This window comes from Salvelinus fontinalis, chromosome 42 (genome assembly GCF_029448725.1).
Source record: "Salvelinus fontinalis isolate EN_2023a chromosome 42, ASM2944872v1, whole genome shotgun sequence".
NCBI classification, from domain to species: domain Eukaryota; kingdom Metazoa; phylum Chordata; class Actinopteri; order Salmoniformes; family Salmonidae; genus Salvelinus; species Salvelinus fontinalis.
The window spans coordinates 6,606,220-6,626,592 of NC_074706.1; positions in this window are offsets into that span (position 1 = coordinate 6,606,220).

Here is a 20,373-nt window from a genome sequence, read left to right on the forward strand (position 1 = left end):
GCGCGGCACAGCATAGCAAACACAGGAGTCTGTCAGAATTAGGTCAGGGTGATATAAATATGAATATGTGTAGTGTACTGTATGTGAATCATGTAATTGTTACATGTCCCATTTAAAAGGTCAACTCATGGTTAAGACTGGATTAGATAAATACCATTTATGACTCATAACACCATATTGCATTAATCTCACACACTGTCAGTCAGGTTGCCAGGATTATATAACTGCTGAGGAAGCTGAGATTAGGTCTCGCCGGCGCGACTGAGACAAATGACTTCAGAGCAACAAGCCTTCGTGAAATGCAGAGTACAAGTCCTGAGAAATAGAGGAGGGAGAGAAAGGAAGAGGGGGGGAAGGAGGGAGGGAAGGATGGAAAGAAGGAGAGAAAGGAGAAAGCAAAGGCAAGGCCAGGAACCGCTCCTGTTGTCCTGATGAGTCTGTCCTGCTCTGCTCTGTGTACTGGTCTGCTAGTCTGATGTATGTTGAGTTGAGTCTTAGCTCCAGATCTGAAGTCTCTCTGTAGCAGAGACGGAGATGATGGCTGTGACCTCTGTGACCTCTGCATGCCTCAGTGAGATGCCCTGTCATTGGCTCATTATCACCGTGGAGAGGGAAGCTCTGGAACTAGTCAGTAGGGGAGCCGTTGTCCGGGCCGTTGTCTGATCTCCCAGGGTGCAAAGCTCCATTGAGAGACGGAGGCAGCTCTAATGAAGAGTAATGAGGAGGGAAACTCTGCGATCACCTGGACAAGACAGTACAGGGAGAAGACAGCTTCAAAACACCAAGACAAGACAGTACAGGGAGCAAACAGCTTCACAACACCTGGACAAGACAGTACAGGGAGCACACAGCTTCACAACACCTGGACAAGACAGTACAGGGAGCAGACAGCTTCACAACACCTGGACAAGACAGTACAGGGAGCACACAGCTTCACAACACCTGGACAAGACAGTACAGGGAGCAGACAGCTTCACAACACCTGGACAAGACAGTACAGGGAGCAGAGAGCTTTACAACACCTGGACAAGACAGTACAGGGAGCAGACAGCTTCACAACACCTACACAAGACAGTACAGGGAGCAGACAGCTTCACAAAACCTGAACAAGACAGTACAGGGAGCAGACAGCTTCACAACACCTGGACAAGACAGTACAGGGAGCAGACAGCTTCACAACACCTAGACAAGTCAGTACAGGGAGCAGACAGCTTAAAAACACCTAGACAAGGCAGTACAGGGAGCAGACAGCTTCACAGCACCTAGACAAGACAGTACAGGGAGCAAACAGCTTCACAACACCTAGACAAGACAGTACAGGGAGCAGACAGCTTCACAACACCTAGACAAGACAGTACAGGGAGCCGACAGCTTCACAACATCTAGACAAGACAGTACAGGGAGCAAACAGCTTCACAACACATGGACAAGACAGTACAGGGAGCAGACAGCTTCACATCACCTGGACAAGACAGTACAGGGAGCACACAGCTTCACAACACCTGGACAAGACAGTACAGGGAGCAGACAGCTTCACAACACCTGGACAAGACAGTACAGGGAGCAGACAGCTTCACAACACCTGGACAAGACAGTACAGGGAGCAGACAGCTTCACAACACCTGGACAAGACAGTACAGGGAGCAGACAGCTTCACAACTCCTAGACAAGACAGTACAGGGAGCAGACAGCTTCACAACACCTAGACCAGACAGTACAGGGAGCAGACAGCTTCACAACACCTACACAAGACAGTACAGGGAGCAGACAGCTTCACAACACCTGGACAAGACAGTACGGGGAGCAGATAGCTTCACAACACCTAGACAAGACAGTACAGGGAGCAGACAGCTTCACAACACCTAGACAAGTCAGTACAGGGAGCAGACAGCTTAAAAACACCTAGACAAGACAGTACAGGGAGCAAACAGCTTCACAACACCTAGACAAGACAGTACAGGGAGCAGACAGCTTCACAACATCTAGACAAGACAGTACAGGGAGCAGACAGCTTCACAACACATGGACAAGACAGTACAGGGAGCAGAAAGCTTCACAAGACCTAGACAAGAGAGTACAGGGAGCAGACAGCTTCACAACACCTGGACAAGACAGTACAGGGAGCAGACAGCTTCACAACACCTAGACAAGAGAGTACAGGGAGCAGACAGCTTCACAACACCTAGACAAGACAGTACAGGGAGCAGACAGCTTCACAACATCTAGACAAGACAGTACAGGGAGCAGACAGCTTCACAACACATGGACAAGACAGTACAGGGAGCAAACAGCTTCACAACACCTAGACAAGTCAGTACAGGAAGAAGACAGCTTAAAAACACCTAGACAAGATAGTACAGGAAGCAGACAGCTTCACAGCACCTAGACAAGACAGTACAGGGAGCAGACAGCTTCACAACACCTAGACAAGAGAGTACAGGGAGCAAACAGCTTCACAACACCTAGACAAGTCAGTACAGGGAGCAAACAGCTTCACAACACCTAGACAAGACAGTACAGGGAGCAAACAGCTTCACAACACCTAGACAAGACAATACAGGGAGCAAACAGCTTCACAACACCTAGACAAGACAGTGCAGGGAGCAGACAGCTTCACAACACCTAGACAAGCCAGTACAGGGAGCAGACAGCTTCACAACACCTAGACAAAACAGTACAGGGAGAAAACAGCTTCACAACACCTAGTCAAGACAGTACAGGGAGCAGACAGCTTCACAACACCTAGACAAGACAGTACAGGGAGCAGACAGCTTCACAACACCTAGACAGGGCAGTACAGGTAGCAGATAGCTTCACAGCACCTGGACAAGACAGTACAGGGAGCAGACAGCTTCACAACACCTAGAACAGACAGTACAGGGAGCAGATAGCTTCACATCACCTGGACAAGACAGTACAGGGAGCAGACAACTTCACAACACCTAGACAAGAGAGTAAAGGGAGCAGACAGCTTCACAACACCTGGTAAAGACAGTACAGGGAGCAGACAGCTTCACAACACCTAGACAAGACAGTACGGGGAGCACACAGCTTCACAACACCTAGACAAGACAGTACAGGGAGCAGACAGCTTCACAACACCTGGACAAAACAGTAAAGGGAGCACACAGCTTCACAACACCTGGACAAGACAGTACAGGGAGCTGATAGCTTCACAAAACCTGGACACGACAGTACAGGGAGCAGACAGCTTCACAACACCTAGACAAGACAGTACAGTGAGCAGACAGCTTCACAACACCTAGTCAAGACAGTACAGGGAGCAGACAGCTTCACAACACCTAGACAACACAGTACAGGGAGCAGACAGCTTAAAAAAACCTTGACAAGACAGTACAGGGAGCACACAGCTTAACAACACCTGGACAAGACAGTACAGGGAGCAGACAGCTTCACAACACCTGGACAAGATAGTACAGGGAGCAGACAGCTTCACAACACCTAGACAAGACAGTACAGGGAGCAGACAGCTTCACAACACCTGGACAAGATAGTACAGGGAGCAGACAGCTTCACAACACCTGGACAAGACAGTGAAGGGAGCAGACAGCTTCACAACACCTAGACAAGTCAGTACAGGGAGCAGACAGCTTCACAACATCTAGACAAGTCAGTACAGGGAGCAAACAGCTTAAAAACACCTAGACAAGACAGTACAGGGAGCAGACAGCTTCACAACACCTGGACCAGACAGTACAGGGAGCACACAGCTTCACAACACCTAGACAAGACAGTACAGGGAGCAGACAGCTTCACATCACCTGGACAAGACAGTACAGGGAGCAGACAACTTCACAACACATAGACAAGAGAGTACAGGGAGCAGACAGCTTCACAACACCTGGACAAGACAGTACAAGGAGCACACAGCTTCACAACACCTGGACAAGACAGTACATGGAGCAGATAGCTTCACAACACCAAGACAAGACAGTACAGGGAGCAGACAGCTTCACAACACCTAGAACAGACAGTACAGGGAGCAGATAGCTTCGCAACACTTGGACAAGACAGAACAGGGAGCAGACAGCTTCACAACACCTAGACAAGACAGTACAGGGAGCAGACAGCTTAAAAAAACCTTGACAAGACAGTACAGGGAGCACACAGCTTCACAACACCTGGACAAGACAGTACAGGGAGCAGACAGCTTAAAAACACTTAGACAAGACAGTACAGGGAGCAGACAGCTTCACAACACCTAGACAAGACAGTACAGGGAGCAGACAGCTTCACAACACCTGGACAAGACAGTACAGGGAGCAGACAGCTTCCCAACACCTAGACAAGTCAGTACAGGGAGCAGACAGCTTAAAAACACCTGGACAAGACAGTACAGGGAGCACACAGCTTCACATCACCTGGACAAGACAGTACAGGGAGCAGACAACTTCACAACACCTAGACAAGAGAGTACAGGGAGCAGACAGCTTTACAACACCTGGACAAGACAGTACATGGAGCAGATAGCTTCACAACACCTGGACAAGACAGTACAGGGAGAAGACAGCTTCACAACACCTAGAAAGGACAGTAAAGGTAGCAGATAGCTTCACAGCAACTGGACAAGACAGTACAGGGAGCAGACAGCTTCACAACACCTAGAACAGACAGTACAGGGAGCAGATAGCTTCACAACACTTGGACAAGACAGTACAGGGAGCAGACAGCTTCACAACACATAGAACAGACAATACAGGGAACAGACAGCTTCACAACACCTAGGCAAGACGGTACAGGGAGCAGACAGCTTCACAACTCCTAGACAAGACAGTACAGGGAGCAAACAGCTTCACAACACCTAGACAAGACAGTACAGGGAGCGGACAGCTTCACAACACCTGGACAAGACAGTACAGGGAGCAGACAGCTTCCCAACACCTAGACAAGTCAGTACAGGGAGCAGACAGCTTAAAAACACCTGGACAAGACAGTACAGGGAGCACACAGCTTCACAACACCTTGACAAGACAGTACACGGAGCAGACAGCTTCACAACACCTAGACAAGACAGTAAAGGGAGCAGACAGCTTCACAACAACTGGACAAGACAGTACAGGGAGCAGACAGCTTCACAACACCTGGACAAGACAGTACAGGGAGCAGACAGCTTCACAACACCTGGACAAGACAGTACAGGGAGCAGACAGCTTCACAACACCTGGACAAGACAGTACAGAGAGCAGACAGCTTCACAACTCCTAGACAAGACAGTACAGGGAGCAGACAGCTTCACAACACCTAGACCAGACAGTACAGGGAGCAGACAGCTTCACAACACCTAGACAAGACAGTACAGGGAGCAGACAGCTTCACAACACCTGGACAAGACAGTACAGGGAGCAGACAGCTTCACAACACCTAGACAAGCCAGTACAGGGAGCAGACAGCTTCACAACACCTAGACAAAACAGTACAGGGAGAAGACAGCTTCACAACACCTAGTCAAGACAGTACAGGGAGCAGACAGCTTCACAACACCTAGACAAGACAGTACAGGGAGCAGACAGCTTCACACCTAGACAGGGCAATACAGGTAGCAGATAGCTTCACAGCACCTGGACAAGACAGTACAGGGAGCAGACAGCTTCACAACACCTAGAACAGACAGTACAGGGAGCAGATAGCTTCATATCACCTGGACAAGACAGTACAGGGAGCAGACAACTTCACAACACCTAGACAAGAGAGTACAGGGAGCAGACAGCTTCACAACACCTGGACAAGACAGTACATGGAGCAGATAGCTTCACAACACCTGGACAAGACAGTACAGGGAGAAGACAGCTTCAAAACACCTAGAAAGGACAGTAAAGGTAGCAGATAGCTTCACAGCACCTGGACAAGACAGTACAGGGAGCAGACAGCTTCACAACACCTAGAACAGACAGTACAGGGAGCAGATAGCTTCACAACACTTGGACAAGACAGTACAGGGAGCAGACAGCTTCACAACACCTAGAACAGACAGTACAGGGAACAGACAGCTACACAACACCTAGGCAAGACAGTACAGGGAGCAGACAGCGTCACAACTCCTAGACAAGACAGTACAGGGAGCAAACAGCTTCACAACACCTAGACAAGACAGTACAGGGAGCGGACAGCTTCACAACACCTGGACAAGACAGTACAGGGAGCAGACAGCTTCCCAACACCTAGACAAGTCAGTACAGGGAGCAGACAGCTTAAAAACACCTGGACAAGACAGTACAGGGAGCACACAGCTTCACAACACCTGGACAAGACAGTACAGGGAGCACACAGCTTCACAACACCTTGACAAGACAGTACACGGAGCAGACAGCTTCACAACACCTGGACAAGACAGTAAAGGGAGCAGACAGCTTCACAACAACTGGACAAGACAGTACAGGGAGCAGACAGCTTCACAACACCTGGACAAGACAGTACAGGGAGCAGACAGCTTCACAACACCTGGACAAGACAGTACAGGGAGCAGACAGCTTCACAACACCTAGACAAGTCAGTACAGGGAGCAGACAGCTTAAAAACACCTAGACAAGACAGTACAGGGAGCAAACAGCTTCACAACACCTAGACAAGACAGTACAGGGAGCAGACAGCTTCACAACATCTAGACAAGACAGTACAGGGAGCAGACAGCTTCACAACACATGGACAAGACAGTACAGGGAGCAGACAGCTTCACAACACCTAGACAAGTCAGTACAGGAAGAAGACAGCTTAAAAACACCTAGACAAGACAGTACAGGAAGCAGACAGCTTCACAGCACCTAGACAAGACAGTACAGGGAGCAAACAGCTTCACAACACCTAGACAAGACAGTACAGGGAGCAGATAGCTTCACAACACCTAGACAAGACAGTACAGGGAGCAGACAGCTTTACAACACCTACACAAGACAGTACAGGGAGCAGACAGCTTCACAACACCTGGACAAGACAGTACAGGGAGCAGACAGCTTCACAACACCTGGACAAGACAGTACGGGGAGCAGACAGCTTCACAACACCTGGACAAGACAGTACAGGGAGCAGACAGCTTCACAACACCTAGAAAAGTCAGTACAGGGAGCAGACAGCTTAAAAACACCTAGACAAGACAGTACAGGGAGCAAACAGCTTCACAACACCTAGACAAGACTGTACAGGGAGCAGACAGCTTCACAACATCTAGACAAGACAGTACAGGGAGCAGACAGCTTCACAACACATGGACAAGACAGTACAGGGAGCAGACAGCTTCACAACACCTAGACAAGTCAGTACAGGAAGAAGACAGCTTAAAAACACCTAGACAAGACAGTACAGGAAGCAGACAGCTTCACAGCACCTAGACAAGACAGTACAGGGAGCAAACAGCTTCACAACACCTAGACAAGACAGTACAGGGAGCAGATAGCTTCACAACACCTAGACAAGACAGTACAGGGAGCAGACAGCTTTACAACACCTACACAAGACAGTACAGGGAGCAGACAGCTTCACAACACCTGGACAAGACAGTACAGGGAGCACACAGCTTCACAACACCTGGACAAGACAGTACGGGGAGCAGACAGCTTCACAACACCTGGACAAGACAGTACAGGGAGCAGACAGCTTCACAACACCTAGAAAAGTCAGTACAGGGAGCAGACAGCTTAAAAACACCTAGACAAGACAGTACAGGGAGCAAACAGCTTCACAACACCTAGACAAGACTGTACAGGGAGCAGACAGCTTCACAACATCTAGACAAGACAGTACAGGGAGCAGACAGCTTCACAACACATGGACAAGACAGTACAGGGAGCAGACAGCTTCACAACACCTAGACAAGTCAGTACAGGAAGAAGACGGCTTAAAAACACCTAGACAAGTCGGTACAGGAAGCAGACAGCTTCACAGCACCTAGACAAGACAGTACAGGGAGCAGACAGCTTCACAACACCTAGGCAAAAGAGTACAGGGAGCAGACAGCTTCACAACACCTAGACAATACAGTACAGGGAGCAGACAGCTTCACAACATCTAGACAAGACAGTACAGGGAGCAGACAGCTTCACAACACATGGACAAGTCAGTACAGGAAGAAGACAGCTTAAAAACACCTAGACAAGATAGTACAGGAAGCAGACAGCTTCACAGCACCTAGACAAGACAGTACAGGGAGCAAACAGCTTCACAACACCTAGACAAGATAGTACAGGGAGCAAACAGCTTCACAACGCCTAGACAAGTCAGTACAGGGAGCAAACAGCTTCACAACACCTAGACAAGACAGTACAGGGAGCAAACAGCTCCACAACACCTAGACAAGACAATACAGGGAGCAAACAGCTTCACAACACCTAGACAAGACAGTGCAGGGAGCAGACAGCTTCACAACACCTAGACAAGCCAGTACAGGGAGCAGACAGCTTCACAACACCTAGACAAAACAGTACAGGGAGAAGACAGCTTCACAACACCTAGTCAAGACAGTACAGGGAGCAGACAGCTTCACAACACCTAGACAAGACAGTACAGGGAGCAGACAGCTTCACAACACCTAGACAGGTCAGTACAGGTAGCAGATAGCTTCACAGCACCTGGACAAGACAGTACAGGGAGCAGACAGCTTCACAACACCTAGTACAGACAGTACAGGGAGCAGATAGCTTCACATCACCTGGACAAGACAGTACAGGGAGCAGACAACTTCACAACACCTAGAAAAGAGAGTACAGGGAGCAGACAGCTTCACAACACCTGGACAAGACAGTACATGGAGCAGATAGCTTCACAACACCTGGACAAGACAGTACAGGGAGAAGACAGCTTCACAACACCTAGAAAGGACAGTAAAGGTAGCAGATAGCTTCACAGCACCTGGACAAGACAGTACAGGGAGCAGACAGCTTCACAACACCTAGAACAGACAGTACAGGGAGCAGATAGCTTCACAACACTTGGACAAGACAGTACAGGGAGCAGACAGCTTCACAACACCTAGAACAGACAGTACAGGGAACAGACAACTTCACAACACCTAGGCAAGACAGTACAGGGAGCAGACAGCTTCACAACTCCTAGACAAGACAGTACAGGGAGCAAACAGCTTCACAACACCTAGACAAGACAGTACAGAGAGCGGACAGCTTCACAACACCTGGACAAGACAGTACAGGGTGCAGACAGCTTCCCAATACTTAGACAAGTCAGTACAGGGAGCAGACAGCTTAAAAACACCTGGACAAGACAGTACAGGGAGCACACAGCTTCACAACACCTGGACAAGACAGTACAGGGAGCACACAGCTTCACAACACCTTGACAAGACAGTACACGGAACAGACAGCTTCACAACACCTGAACAAGACAGTAAAGGGAGCAGACAGCTTCACAACAACTGGACAAGACAGTACAGGGAGCAGACAGCTTCACAACTCCTAGACAAGACAGTACAGGGAGCAAACAGCTTCACAACACCTAGACAAGACAGTACAGGGAGCGGACAGCTTCACAACATCTAGACAAGACAGTACAGGGAGCAGACAGCTTCACAACACATGGACAAGACAGTACAGGGAGCAGACAGCTTCACAACACCTAGACAAGTCAGTACAGGAAGAAGACGGCTTAAAAACACCTAGACAAGTCGGTACAGGAAGCAGACAGCTTCACAGCACCTAGACAAGACAGTACAGGGAGCAGACAGCTTCACAACACCTAGGCAAAAGAGTACAGGGAGCAGACAGCTTCACAACACCTAGACAATACAGTACAGGGAGCAGACAGCTTCACAACATCTAGACAAGACAGTACAGGGAGCAGACAGCTTCACAACACATGGACAAGTCAGTACAGGAAGAAGACAGCTTAAAAACACCTAGACAAGATAGTACAGGAAGCAGACAGCTTCACAGCACCTAGACAAGACAGTACAGGGAGCAAACAGCTTCACAACACCTAGACAAGATAGTACAGGGAGCAAACAGCTTCACAACGCCTAGACAAGTCAGTACAGGGAGCAAACAGCTTCACAACACCTAGACAAGACAGTACAGGGAGCAAACAGCTCCACAACACCTAGACAAGACAATACAGGGAGCAAACAGCTTCACAACACCTAGACAAGACAGTGCAGGGAGCAGACAGCTTCACAACACCTAGACAAGCCAGTACAGGGAGCAGACAGCTTCACAACACCTAGACAAAACAGTACAGGGAGAAGACAGCTTCACAACACCTAGTCAAGACAGTACAGGGAGCAGACAGCTTCACAACACCTAGACAAGACAGTACAGGGAGCAGACAGCTTCACAACACCTAGACAGGTCAGTACAGGTAGCAGATAGCTTCACAGCACCTGGACAAGACAGTACAGGGAGCAGACAGCTTCACAACACCTAGTACAGACAGTACAGGGAGCAGATAGCTTCACATCACCTGGACAAGACAGTACAGGGAGCAGACAACTTCACAACACCTAGAAAAGAGAGTACAGGGAGCAGACAGCTTCACAACACCTGGACAAGACAGTACATGGAGCAGATAGCTTCACAACACCTGGACAAGACAGTACAGGGAGAAGACAGCTTCACAACACCTAGAAAGGACAGTAAAGGTAGCAGATAGCTTCACAGCACCTGGACAAGACAGTACAGGGAGCAGACAGCTTCACAACACCTAGAACAGACAGTACAGGGAGCAGATAGCTTCACAACACTTGGACAAGACAGTACAGGGAGCAGACAGCTTCACAACACCTAGAACAGACAGTACAGGGAACAGACAACTTCACAACACCTAGGCAAGACAGTACAGGGAGCAGACAGCTTCACAACTCCTAGACAAGACAGTACAGGGAGCAAACAGCTTCACAACACCTAGACAAGACAGTACAGAGAGCGGACAGCTTCACAACACCTGGACAAGACAGTACAGGGTGCAGACAGCTTCCCAATACTTAGACAAGTCAGTACAGGGAGCAGACAGCTTAAAAACACCTGGACAAGACAGTACAGGGAGCACACAGCTTCACAACACCTGGACAAGACAGTACAGGGAGCACACAGCTTCACAACACCTTGACAAGACAGTACACGGAACAGACAGCTTCACAACACCTGAACAAGACAGTAAAGGGAGCAGACAGCTTCACAACAACTGGACAAGACAGTACAGGGAGCAGACAGCTTCACAACTCCTAGACAAGACAGTACAGGGAGCAAACAGCTTCACAACACCTAGACAAGACAGTACAGGGAGCAGACAGCTTAAAAACACCTAGACAAGTCAGTACAGGGAGCAGACAGCTTCACAACACCTAGACAAGACAGTACAGGGAGCAGACAGCTTCACAACACCTAGACAAGACAGTACAGGGAGCAGACAGCGTCACAACACCTAGACAAGACAGTACAGGGAGCAGACAGCTTCTCAACACCTGGACAAGACAGTACAGGGAGCACACAGCTTCACAACACCTGGACAAGACAGTACAGGGAGCAGACAGCTTCTCAACACCTGGACAAGACAGTACAGGGAGCACACAGCTTCACAACACCTAGACAAGACAGTAAAAGGTAGCAGATAGCTTCACAGCAACTGGACAAGACAGTACAGGGAGCAGACAGATTCACAACACCTAGAACAGACAGTACAGGGAGCAGATAGCTTCACAACACCTGGACAAGACAGTACAGGGAGCAGACAGCTTCACAACACCTAGACAAGACAGTACAGGTAGCAGATAGCTTCACAGCACCTGGACAAGACAGTACAGGGATCAGACAGCTTCACAACACCTAGAACAGACAGTACAGGGAGCAGATAGCTTCACAACACTTGGACAAGACGGTACAGGGAGCAAACAGCTTCACAACACCTAGACAAGACATTACAGGGAGCAGATAGCTTCACAACTCCTAGACAAGACAGTACAGGGAGCAAACAGCTTCACAACACCTAGACAAGACAGTACAGGGAGCAGACAGCTTCACAACACCTAGACAAGACAGTACAGGGAGCAGACAGCTTCACAACACATGGACAAGACAGTACAGGGAGCAGACAGCTTCACAACACCTAGACAGTACAGGGAGCAGACAGCTTCACAACTCCTAGAAAAGACAGTACAGGGAGCAGACAGCTTCACAACACCTAGAACAGACAGTACAGGGAGCACACAGCTTCACAACACCTGGACAAGACAGTACAGGGAGCAGATAGCTTCACAACACCTGGATAAGACAGTACAGGGAGCACACAGCTTCACAACACCTAGACAAGACAGTAAAAGGTAGCAGATAGCTTCACAGCAACTGGACAAGACAGTACAGGGAGCAGACAGATTCACAACACCTAGAACAGACAGTACAGGGAGCACACAGCTTCACAACACCTGGACAAGACAGTACAGGGAACAGACAGCTTCACAACACATGGACAAGACAGTACAGGGAGCAGACAGCTTCACAACACCTAGACAGTACAGGGAGCAGACAGCTTCACAACACCTAGACAAGACAGTACAGGGAGCAGACAGCTTCACAACACCTAGACAAGACAGTACAGAGAGCAGACAGCTTCACAACACCTGGACAAGACAGTACAGGGAGAAAACAGCTTCACAACACCTAGACAAGACATTACAGGGAGCAGACAGCTTCACAACTCCTTGACAAGACAGTACAGGGAGCAAACAGCTTCACAACACCTAGATAAGTCAGTACAGGGAGCAGACAGCTTAAAAACACCTAGACAAGTCAGTACAGGGAGCAGACAGCTTCACAACACCCAGACAAGACAGTACAGGGAGCAGACAGCTTCAAAACACCTAGGCAAGACAATACAGGGAGCACACAGCTTCACAACACCTAGACAAGACAGTAAAAGGTAGCAGATAGCTTCACAGCAACTGGACAAGACAGTACAGGGAGCAGACAGATTCACAACACCTAGAACAGACAGTACAGGGAGCAGATAGCTTCACAACACCTGGACAAGACAGTACAGGGAGCAGACAGCTTCACAACACCTAGACAAGACAGTACAGGTAGCAGATAGCTTCACAGCACCTGGACAAGACAGTACAGGGATCAGACAGCTTCACAACACCTAGAACAGACAGTACAGGGAGCAGATAGCTTCACAACACTTGGACAAGACGGTACAGGGAGCAAACAGCTTCACAACACCTAGACAAGACATTACAGGGAGCAGATAGCTTCACAACTCCTAGACAAGACAGTACAGGGAGCAAACAGCTTCACAACACCTAGACAAGACAGTACAGGGAGCAGACAGCTTCACAACACCTAGACAAGACAGTACAGGGAGCAGACAGCTTCACAACACATGGACAAGACAGTACAGGGAGCAGACAGCTTCACAACACCTAGACAGTACAGGGAGCAGACAGCTTCACAACTCCTAGAAAAGACAGTACAGGGAGCAGACAGCTTCACAACACCTAGAACAGACAGTACAGGGAGCACACAGCTTCACAACACCTGGACAAGACAGTACAGGGAGCAGATAGCTTCACAACACCTGGATAAGACAGTACAGGGAGCACACAGCTTCACAACACCTAGACAAGACAGTAAAAGGTAGCAGATAGCTTCACAGCAACTGGACAAGACAGTACAGGGAGCAGACAGATTCACAACACCTAGAACAGACAGTACAGGGAGCACACAGCTTCACAACACCTGGACAAGACAGTACAGGGAACAGACAGCTTCACAACACATGGACAAGACAGTACAGGGAGCAGACAGCTTCACAACACCTAGACAGTACAGGGAGCAGACAGCTTCACAACACCTAGACAAGACAGTACAGGGAGCAGACAGCTTCACAACACCTAGACAAGACAGTACAGAGAGCAGACAGCTTCACAACACCTGGACAAGACAGTACAGGGAGAAAACAGCTTCACAACACCTAGACAAGACATTACAGGGAGCAGACAGCTTCACAACTCCTTGACAAGACAGTACAGGGAGCAAACAGCTTCACAACACCTAGATAAGTCAGTACAGGGAGCAGACAGCTTAAAAACACCTAGACAAGTCAGTACAGGGAGCAGACAGCTTCACAACACCCAGACAAGACAGTACAGGGAGCAGACAGCTTCAAAACACCTAGGCAAGACAATACAGGGAGCAGACAGCTTCACAACTCCTAGACAAGACAGTACAGGGAGCAAACAGCTTCACAACACCTAGACAAGACAGTACAGGGAGCAGACAGCTTCACAACACCTAGACAAGACAGTACAGGGAGCAGACAGCTTCACAACACATGGACAAGACAGTACAGGGAGCAGACAGCTTCACAACACCTAGACAGTACAGGGAGCAGACAGCTTCACAACTCCTAGACAAGACAGTACAGGGAGCAGACAGCTTCACAACACCTAGACAAGACAGTACAGGGAGCAGACAGCTTCACAACACCTAGACAAGACAGTACAGGGAGCAGACAGCTTCACAACACCTAGACAAGACAGTACAGGGAGCAGACAGCTTCACAACACCTAGACAATTCATTACAGGGAGCAGGCAGCTTAAAAACACCTAGACAAGTCAGTACAGGGAGCAGACAGCTTCACAACACCCAGACAAGACAGTACAGGGAGCAGACAGCTTCAAAACACCTAGGCAAGACAGTACAGGGAGCAGACAGCTTCACAACTCCTAGACAAGACAGTACAGGGAGCAGATAGCTTCACAACACTTGGACAAGACGGTACAGGGAGCAAACAGCTTCACAACACCTAGACAAGTCAGTATCAATCAATCAATCAATTTTATTTTATATAGCCCTTCGTACATCAGATAATATCTCGAAGTGCTGTACAGAAACCCAGCCTAAAACCCCAAACAGCTAGAATGCAGGTGTAGAAGCACTGTGGCTAGGAAAAACTCCCTAGAAAGGCCAAAACCTAGGAAGAAACCTAGAGAGGAACCAGGCTATGAGGGGTGGCCAGTCCTCTTCTGGCTGTGCCGGGTGGAGATTATAACAGAACTATGCCAAGATGTTCAAAAATGTTCATAAGTGACAAGCATGGTCAAATAATAATCATGAATAATTTTCAGTTGGCTTTTCATAGCTGATCATTAAGAGTTGAAAAACAACAGGTCTGGGACAGGTGGGTGTTCCATAACCGCAGGCAGAACAGCTGAAACTGGAATAGCAGCAAGGCCAGGCGGACTGGGGACAGCAAGGAGTCACCACGGGCGGCAGTCGCGACGCATGGTCCAAGGGCCCAGGTCCTCCGAGAGAAAGAAAGAGAGAAGGAGAAAATTAGAGAGAGCCAAGATTTTCAAAATGTTCATAAATGACAAGCATGGTCAAATAATAATCAGGAATAAATCTCAGTTGGCTTTTCATAGCCGATCATTAAGAGTTGAAAACAGCAGGTCTGGGACAGGTAGGGGTTCCATAACCGCAGGCAGAAGAGTTGAAACTGGAATAGCAGCAAGGCCAGGCGGACTGGGGGCAGCAAGGAGTCACCACGGCCGGTAGTCCCGACGTATGGTCCTAGGGCTCAGGTCCTCCGAGAGAAAGAGAGAAGGAGAAAATTAGAGAGAGCCAAGATTTTCAAAATGTTCATAAATGACAAGCATGGTCAAATAATAATCAGGAATAAATCTCAGTTGGCTTTTCATAGCCGATCATTAAGAGTTGAAAACAGCAGGTCTGGGACAGGTAGGGGTTTCGTAACCGCAGGCAGAAACAGTTGAAACTGGAATAGCAGCAAGGCCGGGCGGACTGGGGACAGCAAGGTGTCAGCATGCCCGGTAGTCCTGACGTATGGTCCTAGGGCTCAGGTTCTCAGAGAGAAAGAGAGAACGAGAGAATTAGAGAGAGCATACTTAAATTCACACAGGACACTGGATAAGACAGTAGTATTCCAGGTATAACCAACTGACCCTAGCCCCCCGACACATAAACTACTGCAGCATAAATACTGGAGGCTGAGACAGGAGCGGTCAGGAGACACTGTGGCCCCATCCGAAGAAACCCCCGGACAGGGCCAAACAGGAAGGATATAACCCCACCCACTCTGCCAAAGCACAGCCCCCACACCACTAGAGGGATATCCTCAACCACCAACTTACAATCCTGAGACAAGGCCGAGTATAGCCCACAAAGGTCTCCACCACAGCACAACCAAGGGGGGGCGCCAACCCAGACAGGAAGTTCACGTCAGTAACTCAACCCACTCAAGTGACGCACCCCTCCTAGGGACGGCATGAAAGAGCACCAGCAAGCCAGTGACTCAGCCCCAGTAACAGGGTTAGAGGCAGAGAATCCCAGTGGAGAGAGGGGAACCGGCCCTGGAGAGACAGCAAGGGCGGTTCGTTGCTCCAGAGCCTTTCCGTTCACCTTCACACTCCTGGGCCAGACTACACTCAATCATATGACCTACTGAAGAGATAAGTCTTCAGTAAAGACTTAAAGGTTGAGACTGAGTCTGCGTCTCTCACATGGGTAGGCAGACTGTTCCATAAAAATGGAGATCTATAGGAGAAAGCCCTGCCTCCAGCTGTTTGCTTAGAAATTTTAGGGACAATTAGGAGGCCTGCGTCTTGTGACCGTAGCGTACGTGTAGGTATGTACGGCAGGACCAACTCGGAAAGATAGGTAGGAGCAAGCCCATGTAACGCTTTAAAGGTTAACGGTAAAACCTTGAAATCAGCCCTTGCCTTAACGGGAAGCCAGTGTAGGGATGCTAGCACTGGAGTAATATGATCAAATTTCTTGGTTCTAGTCAGGATTCTAGCAGCCGTATTTAGCACTAACTGAAGTTTATTTAGTGCTTTATCCGGGTAGCCGGAAAGTAGAGCATTGCAGTAGTCTAACCTAGAAGTAACAAATGCATGGATTAATTTTTCTGCATCATTTTTGGACAGAAAATTTCTGATTTTTGCAATGTTACGTAGATGGAAAAAAGCTGTCCTTGAAACAGTCTTGATATGTTCGTCAAAAGAGAGATCAGGGTCAAGAGTAACACCGAGGTCCTTCACAGTTTTATTTGAGACGACTTTACAACCATCAAGATGAATTGTCAGATTTAACAGAAGATCTCTTTGTTTCTTGGGACCTAGAACAAGCATCTCTGTTTTGTCCGAGTTTAAAAGTAGAAAGTTTTCAGCCATCCACTTCCTTATGTCTGAAACACAGGCTTCTAGCGAGGGCAATTTTGGGGCTTCACCATGTTTCATTGAAATGTACAGCTGTGTGTCATCCGCATAGCAGTGAAAGTTAACATTATGTTTTCGAATAACATCCCCAAGAGGTAAAATATATAGTGAAAACAATAGTGGTCCTAAAACGGAACCTTGAGGAACACCGAAATGTACAGTTGATTTGTCAGAGGACAGACCATTCACAGAGACAAACTGATATCTTTCCGACAGGTAAGATCTAAACCAGGCCAGAACTTGTCCGTGTAGACCAATTTGGGTTTCCAGTCTCTCCAAAAGAATGTGGTGATCGATGGAGTCAAAGGCAGCACTAAGGTCTAGTAGCACGAGGACAGATGCAGAGCCTCGGTCTGACGCCATTAAAAGGTCATTTACCACCTTCACAAGTGCAGTCTCAGTGCTATGATGGGGTCTAAAACCAGACTGAAGCATTTCGTATACATTGTTTGTCTTCAGAAAGGCAGTGAGTTGCTGCGCAACAGCTTTTTCTAAAATTTTTGAGAGGAATGGAAGATTCGATATAGGCCGATAGTTTTTTATATTTTCCGGGTCAAGGTTTGGCTTTTTCAAGAGAGGCTTTATCACTGCCACTTTTAGTGAGTTTGGTACACATCCGGTGGATAGAGAGCTGTTTATTATGTTCAACATAGGAGGGCCAAGCACAGGAAGCAGCTCCTTCAGCAGTTTAGTAGGAATAGGATCCAGTATGCAGCTTGAAGGTTTAGAGGCCATGATTATTTTCATCATTGTGTCAAGAGATATAGTACTAAAACACTTAAGTGTCTCTCCCGATCCCAGGCCCTCGCAGAGCTGTGCAGATCCAGGACAGCTAAGCCCTGGAGGAATACGCAGATTCAAAGAGGAGTCCGTAATTTGCTTTCTAATGGTCATGATCTTTTCCTCAAAGAAGTTCATGAATTTATTACTGCTGAAGTGAAAGCCATCCTCTCTTGGGGAATGCTGCTTTTTAGTTAGCTTTGCAACAGTTTCAAAAAGAAATTTTGGATTGTTCTTATTTTCCTCGATTAAGTTGGAAAAGTAGGATGATCGAGCAGCAGTGAGGGCTCTTCGGTACTGCACGGTACTGTCTTTCCAAGCTAGTCGGAAGACTTCCAGTTTTGTGTGGCGCCATTTCCGTTCCAATTTCCTGGAAGCTTGCTTCAAAGCTCGGGTATTTTCTGTATACCAGGGAGCTAGTTTCTTATGACAAATGTTTTTCGTTTTTAGGGGTGCAACTGCATCTAGGGTATTGCGCAAGGTTAAATTGAGTTCCTCAGTTAAGTGGTTAACTGATTTTTGTCCTCTGACGTCCTTGGGTAGGCAGAAGGAGTCTGGAAGGGCATCAAGGAATTTTTGTGTTGTCTGAGAATTTATAGCACGACTTTTGATGCTCCTTGGTTGGGGTCTGAGCAGATTATTTGTTGCGATTGCAAACGTAATAAAATGGTGGTCCGATAGTCCAGGATTATGTGGAAAAACATTAAGATCTACAACATTTATTCCATGGGACAAAACTAGGTCCAGAGTATGACTGTGGCAGTGAGTAGGTCCAGAGACATGTTGGACAAAACCCACTGAGTCGATGATGGCTCCGAAAGACTTTTGGAGTGGGTCTGTGGACTTCTCCATGTGAATATTAAAATCACCAAAAATTAGAATATGATCTGCTATGACTACAAGGTCTGATAGGAATTCAGGAAACTCAGAGAGGAACGCTGTATATGGCCCAGGAGGCCTGTAAACAGTAGCTATAAAAAGTGATTGAGTAGGCTGCATAGATTTCATGACTAGAAGCTCAAAAGACGAAAACGCCATTTTTTTTTTTGTAAATTGAAATTTGCTATTGTAGATGTTAGCAACACCTCCGCCTTTGCGGGATGCACGGGGGATATGGTCACTAGTGTAACCAGGAAGTGAGGCCTCATTTAACACAGTAAATTCATCAGGCTTAAGCCATGTTTCAGTCAGGCCAATCACATCAAGATTATGATCAGTGATTAGTTCATTGACTATGACTGCCTTTGAAGTGAGGGATCTAACATTAAGTAACCCTATTTTGAGATGTGAGGTATCACGATCTCTTTCAATAATGGCAGGAATGGAGGAGGTCTTTATCCTAATAAGATTGCTAAGGCGAACACCGCCATGTTTAGTTTTGCCCAACCTAGGTCGAGGCACAGACACAGTCTCAATGGGTATGGCTGAGCTGACTACACTGACTGTGCTATTGGCAGACTCCACTAAGCTGGCAGGTTGGCTAACAGCCTGCTGCCTGGCCTGCACCCTATTTCATTGTGGGGCTAAAGGAGTTAGAGCCCTATCTATGTTGGTAGATAAGATGAGAGCACCCCTCCAGGTAGGATGGAGTCCGTCACTCCTTAGCAGGTCAGGCTTGGTCCTGTTTGTGGGTGAGTCCCAGAAAGAGGGCCAATTATCTACAAATTCTATCTTTTGGGAGGGGCAGTACAGGGAGCAGACAGCTTAAAAACACCTAGACAAGTCAGTACAGGGAGCAGACAGCTTCACAACACCCAGACAAGACAGTACAGGGAGCAGACAGCTTCAAAACACCTAGGCAAGACAGTACAGGGAGCAGACAGCTTCACAACTCCTAGACAAGACAGTACAGGGAGCAAACAGCTTCACAACACCTAGACAAGACAGTACAGGGAGCAGACAGCTTCACAACACCTAGACAAGACAGTACAGGGAGCAGACAGCTTCACAACACCTAGACAAGACAGTACAGGGAGCAGACAGCTTCACAACACATGGACAAGATAGTACAGGGAGCAGACAGCTTAAAAACACCTGGACAAGACAGTACAGGGAGCACACAGCTTCACAACACTTGGACAAGACAGTACAGGGAGCACACAGCTTCACAACACCTTGACAAGACAGTACACGGAACAGACAGCTTCACAACACCTGAACAAGACAGTAAAGGGAGCAGACAGCTTCACAACAACTGGACAAGACAGTACAGGGAGCAGACAGCTTCACAACTCCTAGACAAGACAGTACAGGGAGCAAACAGCTTCACAACACCTAGACAAGACAGTACAGGGAGCGGACAGCTTCACAACATCTAGACAAGACAGTACAGGGAGCAGACAGCTTCACAACACATGGACAAGACAGTACAGGGAGCAGACAGCTTCACAACACCTAGACA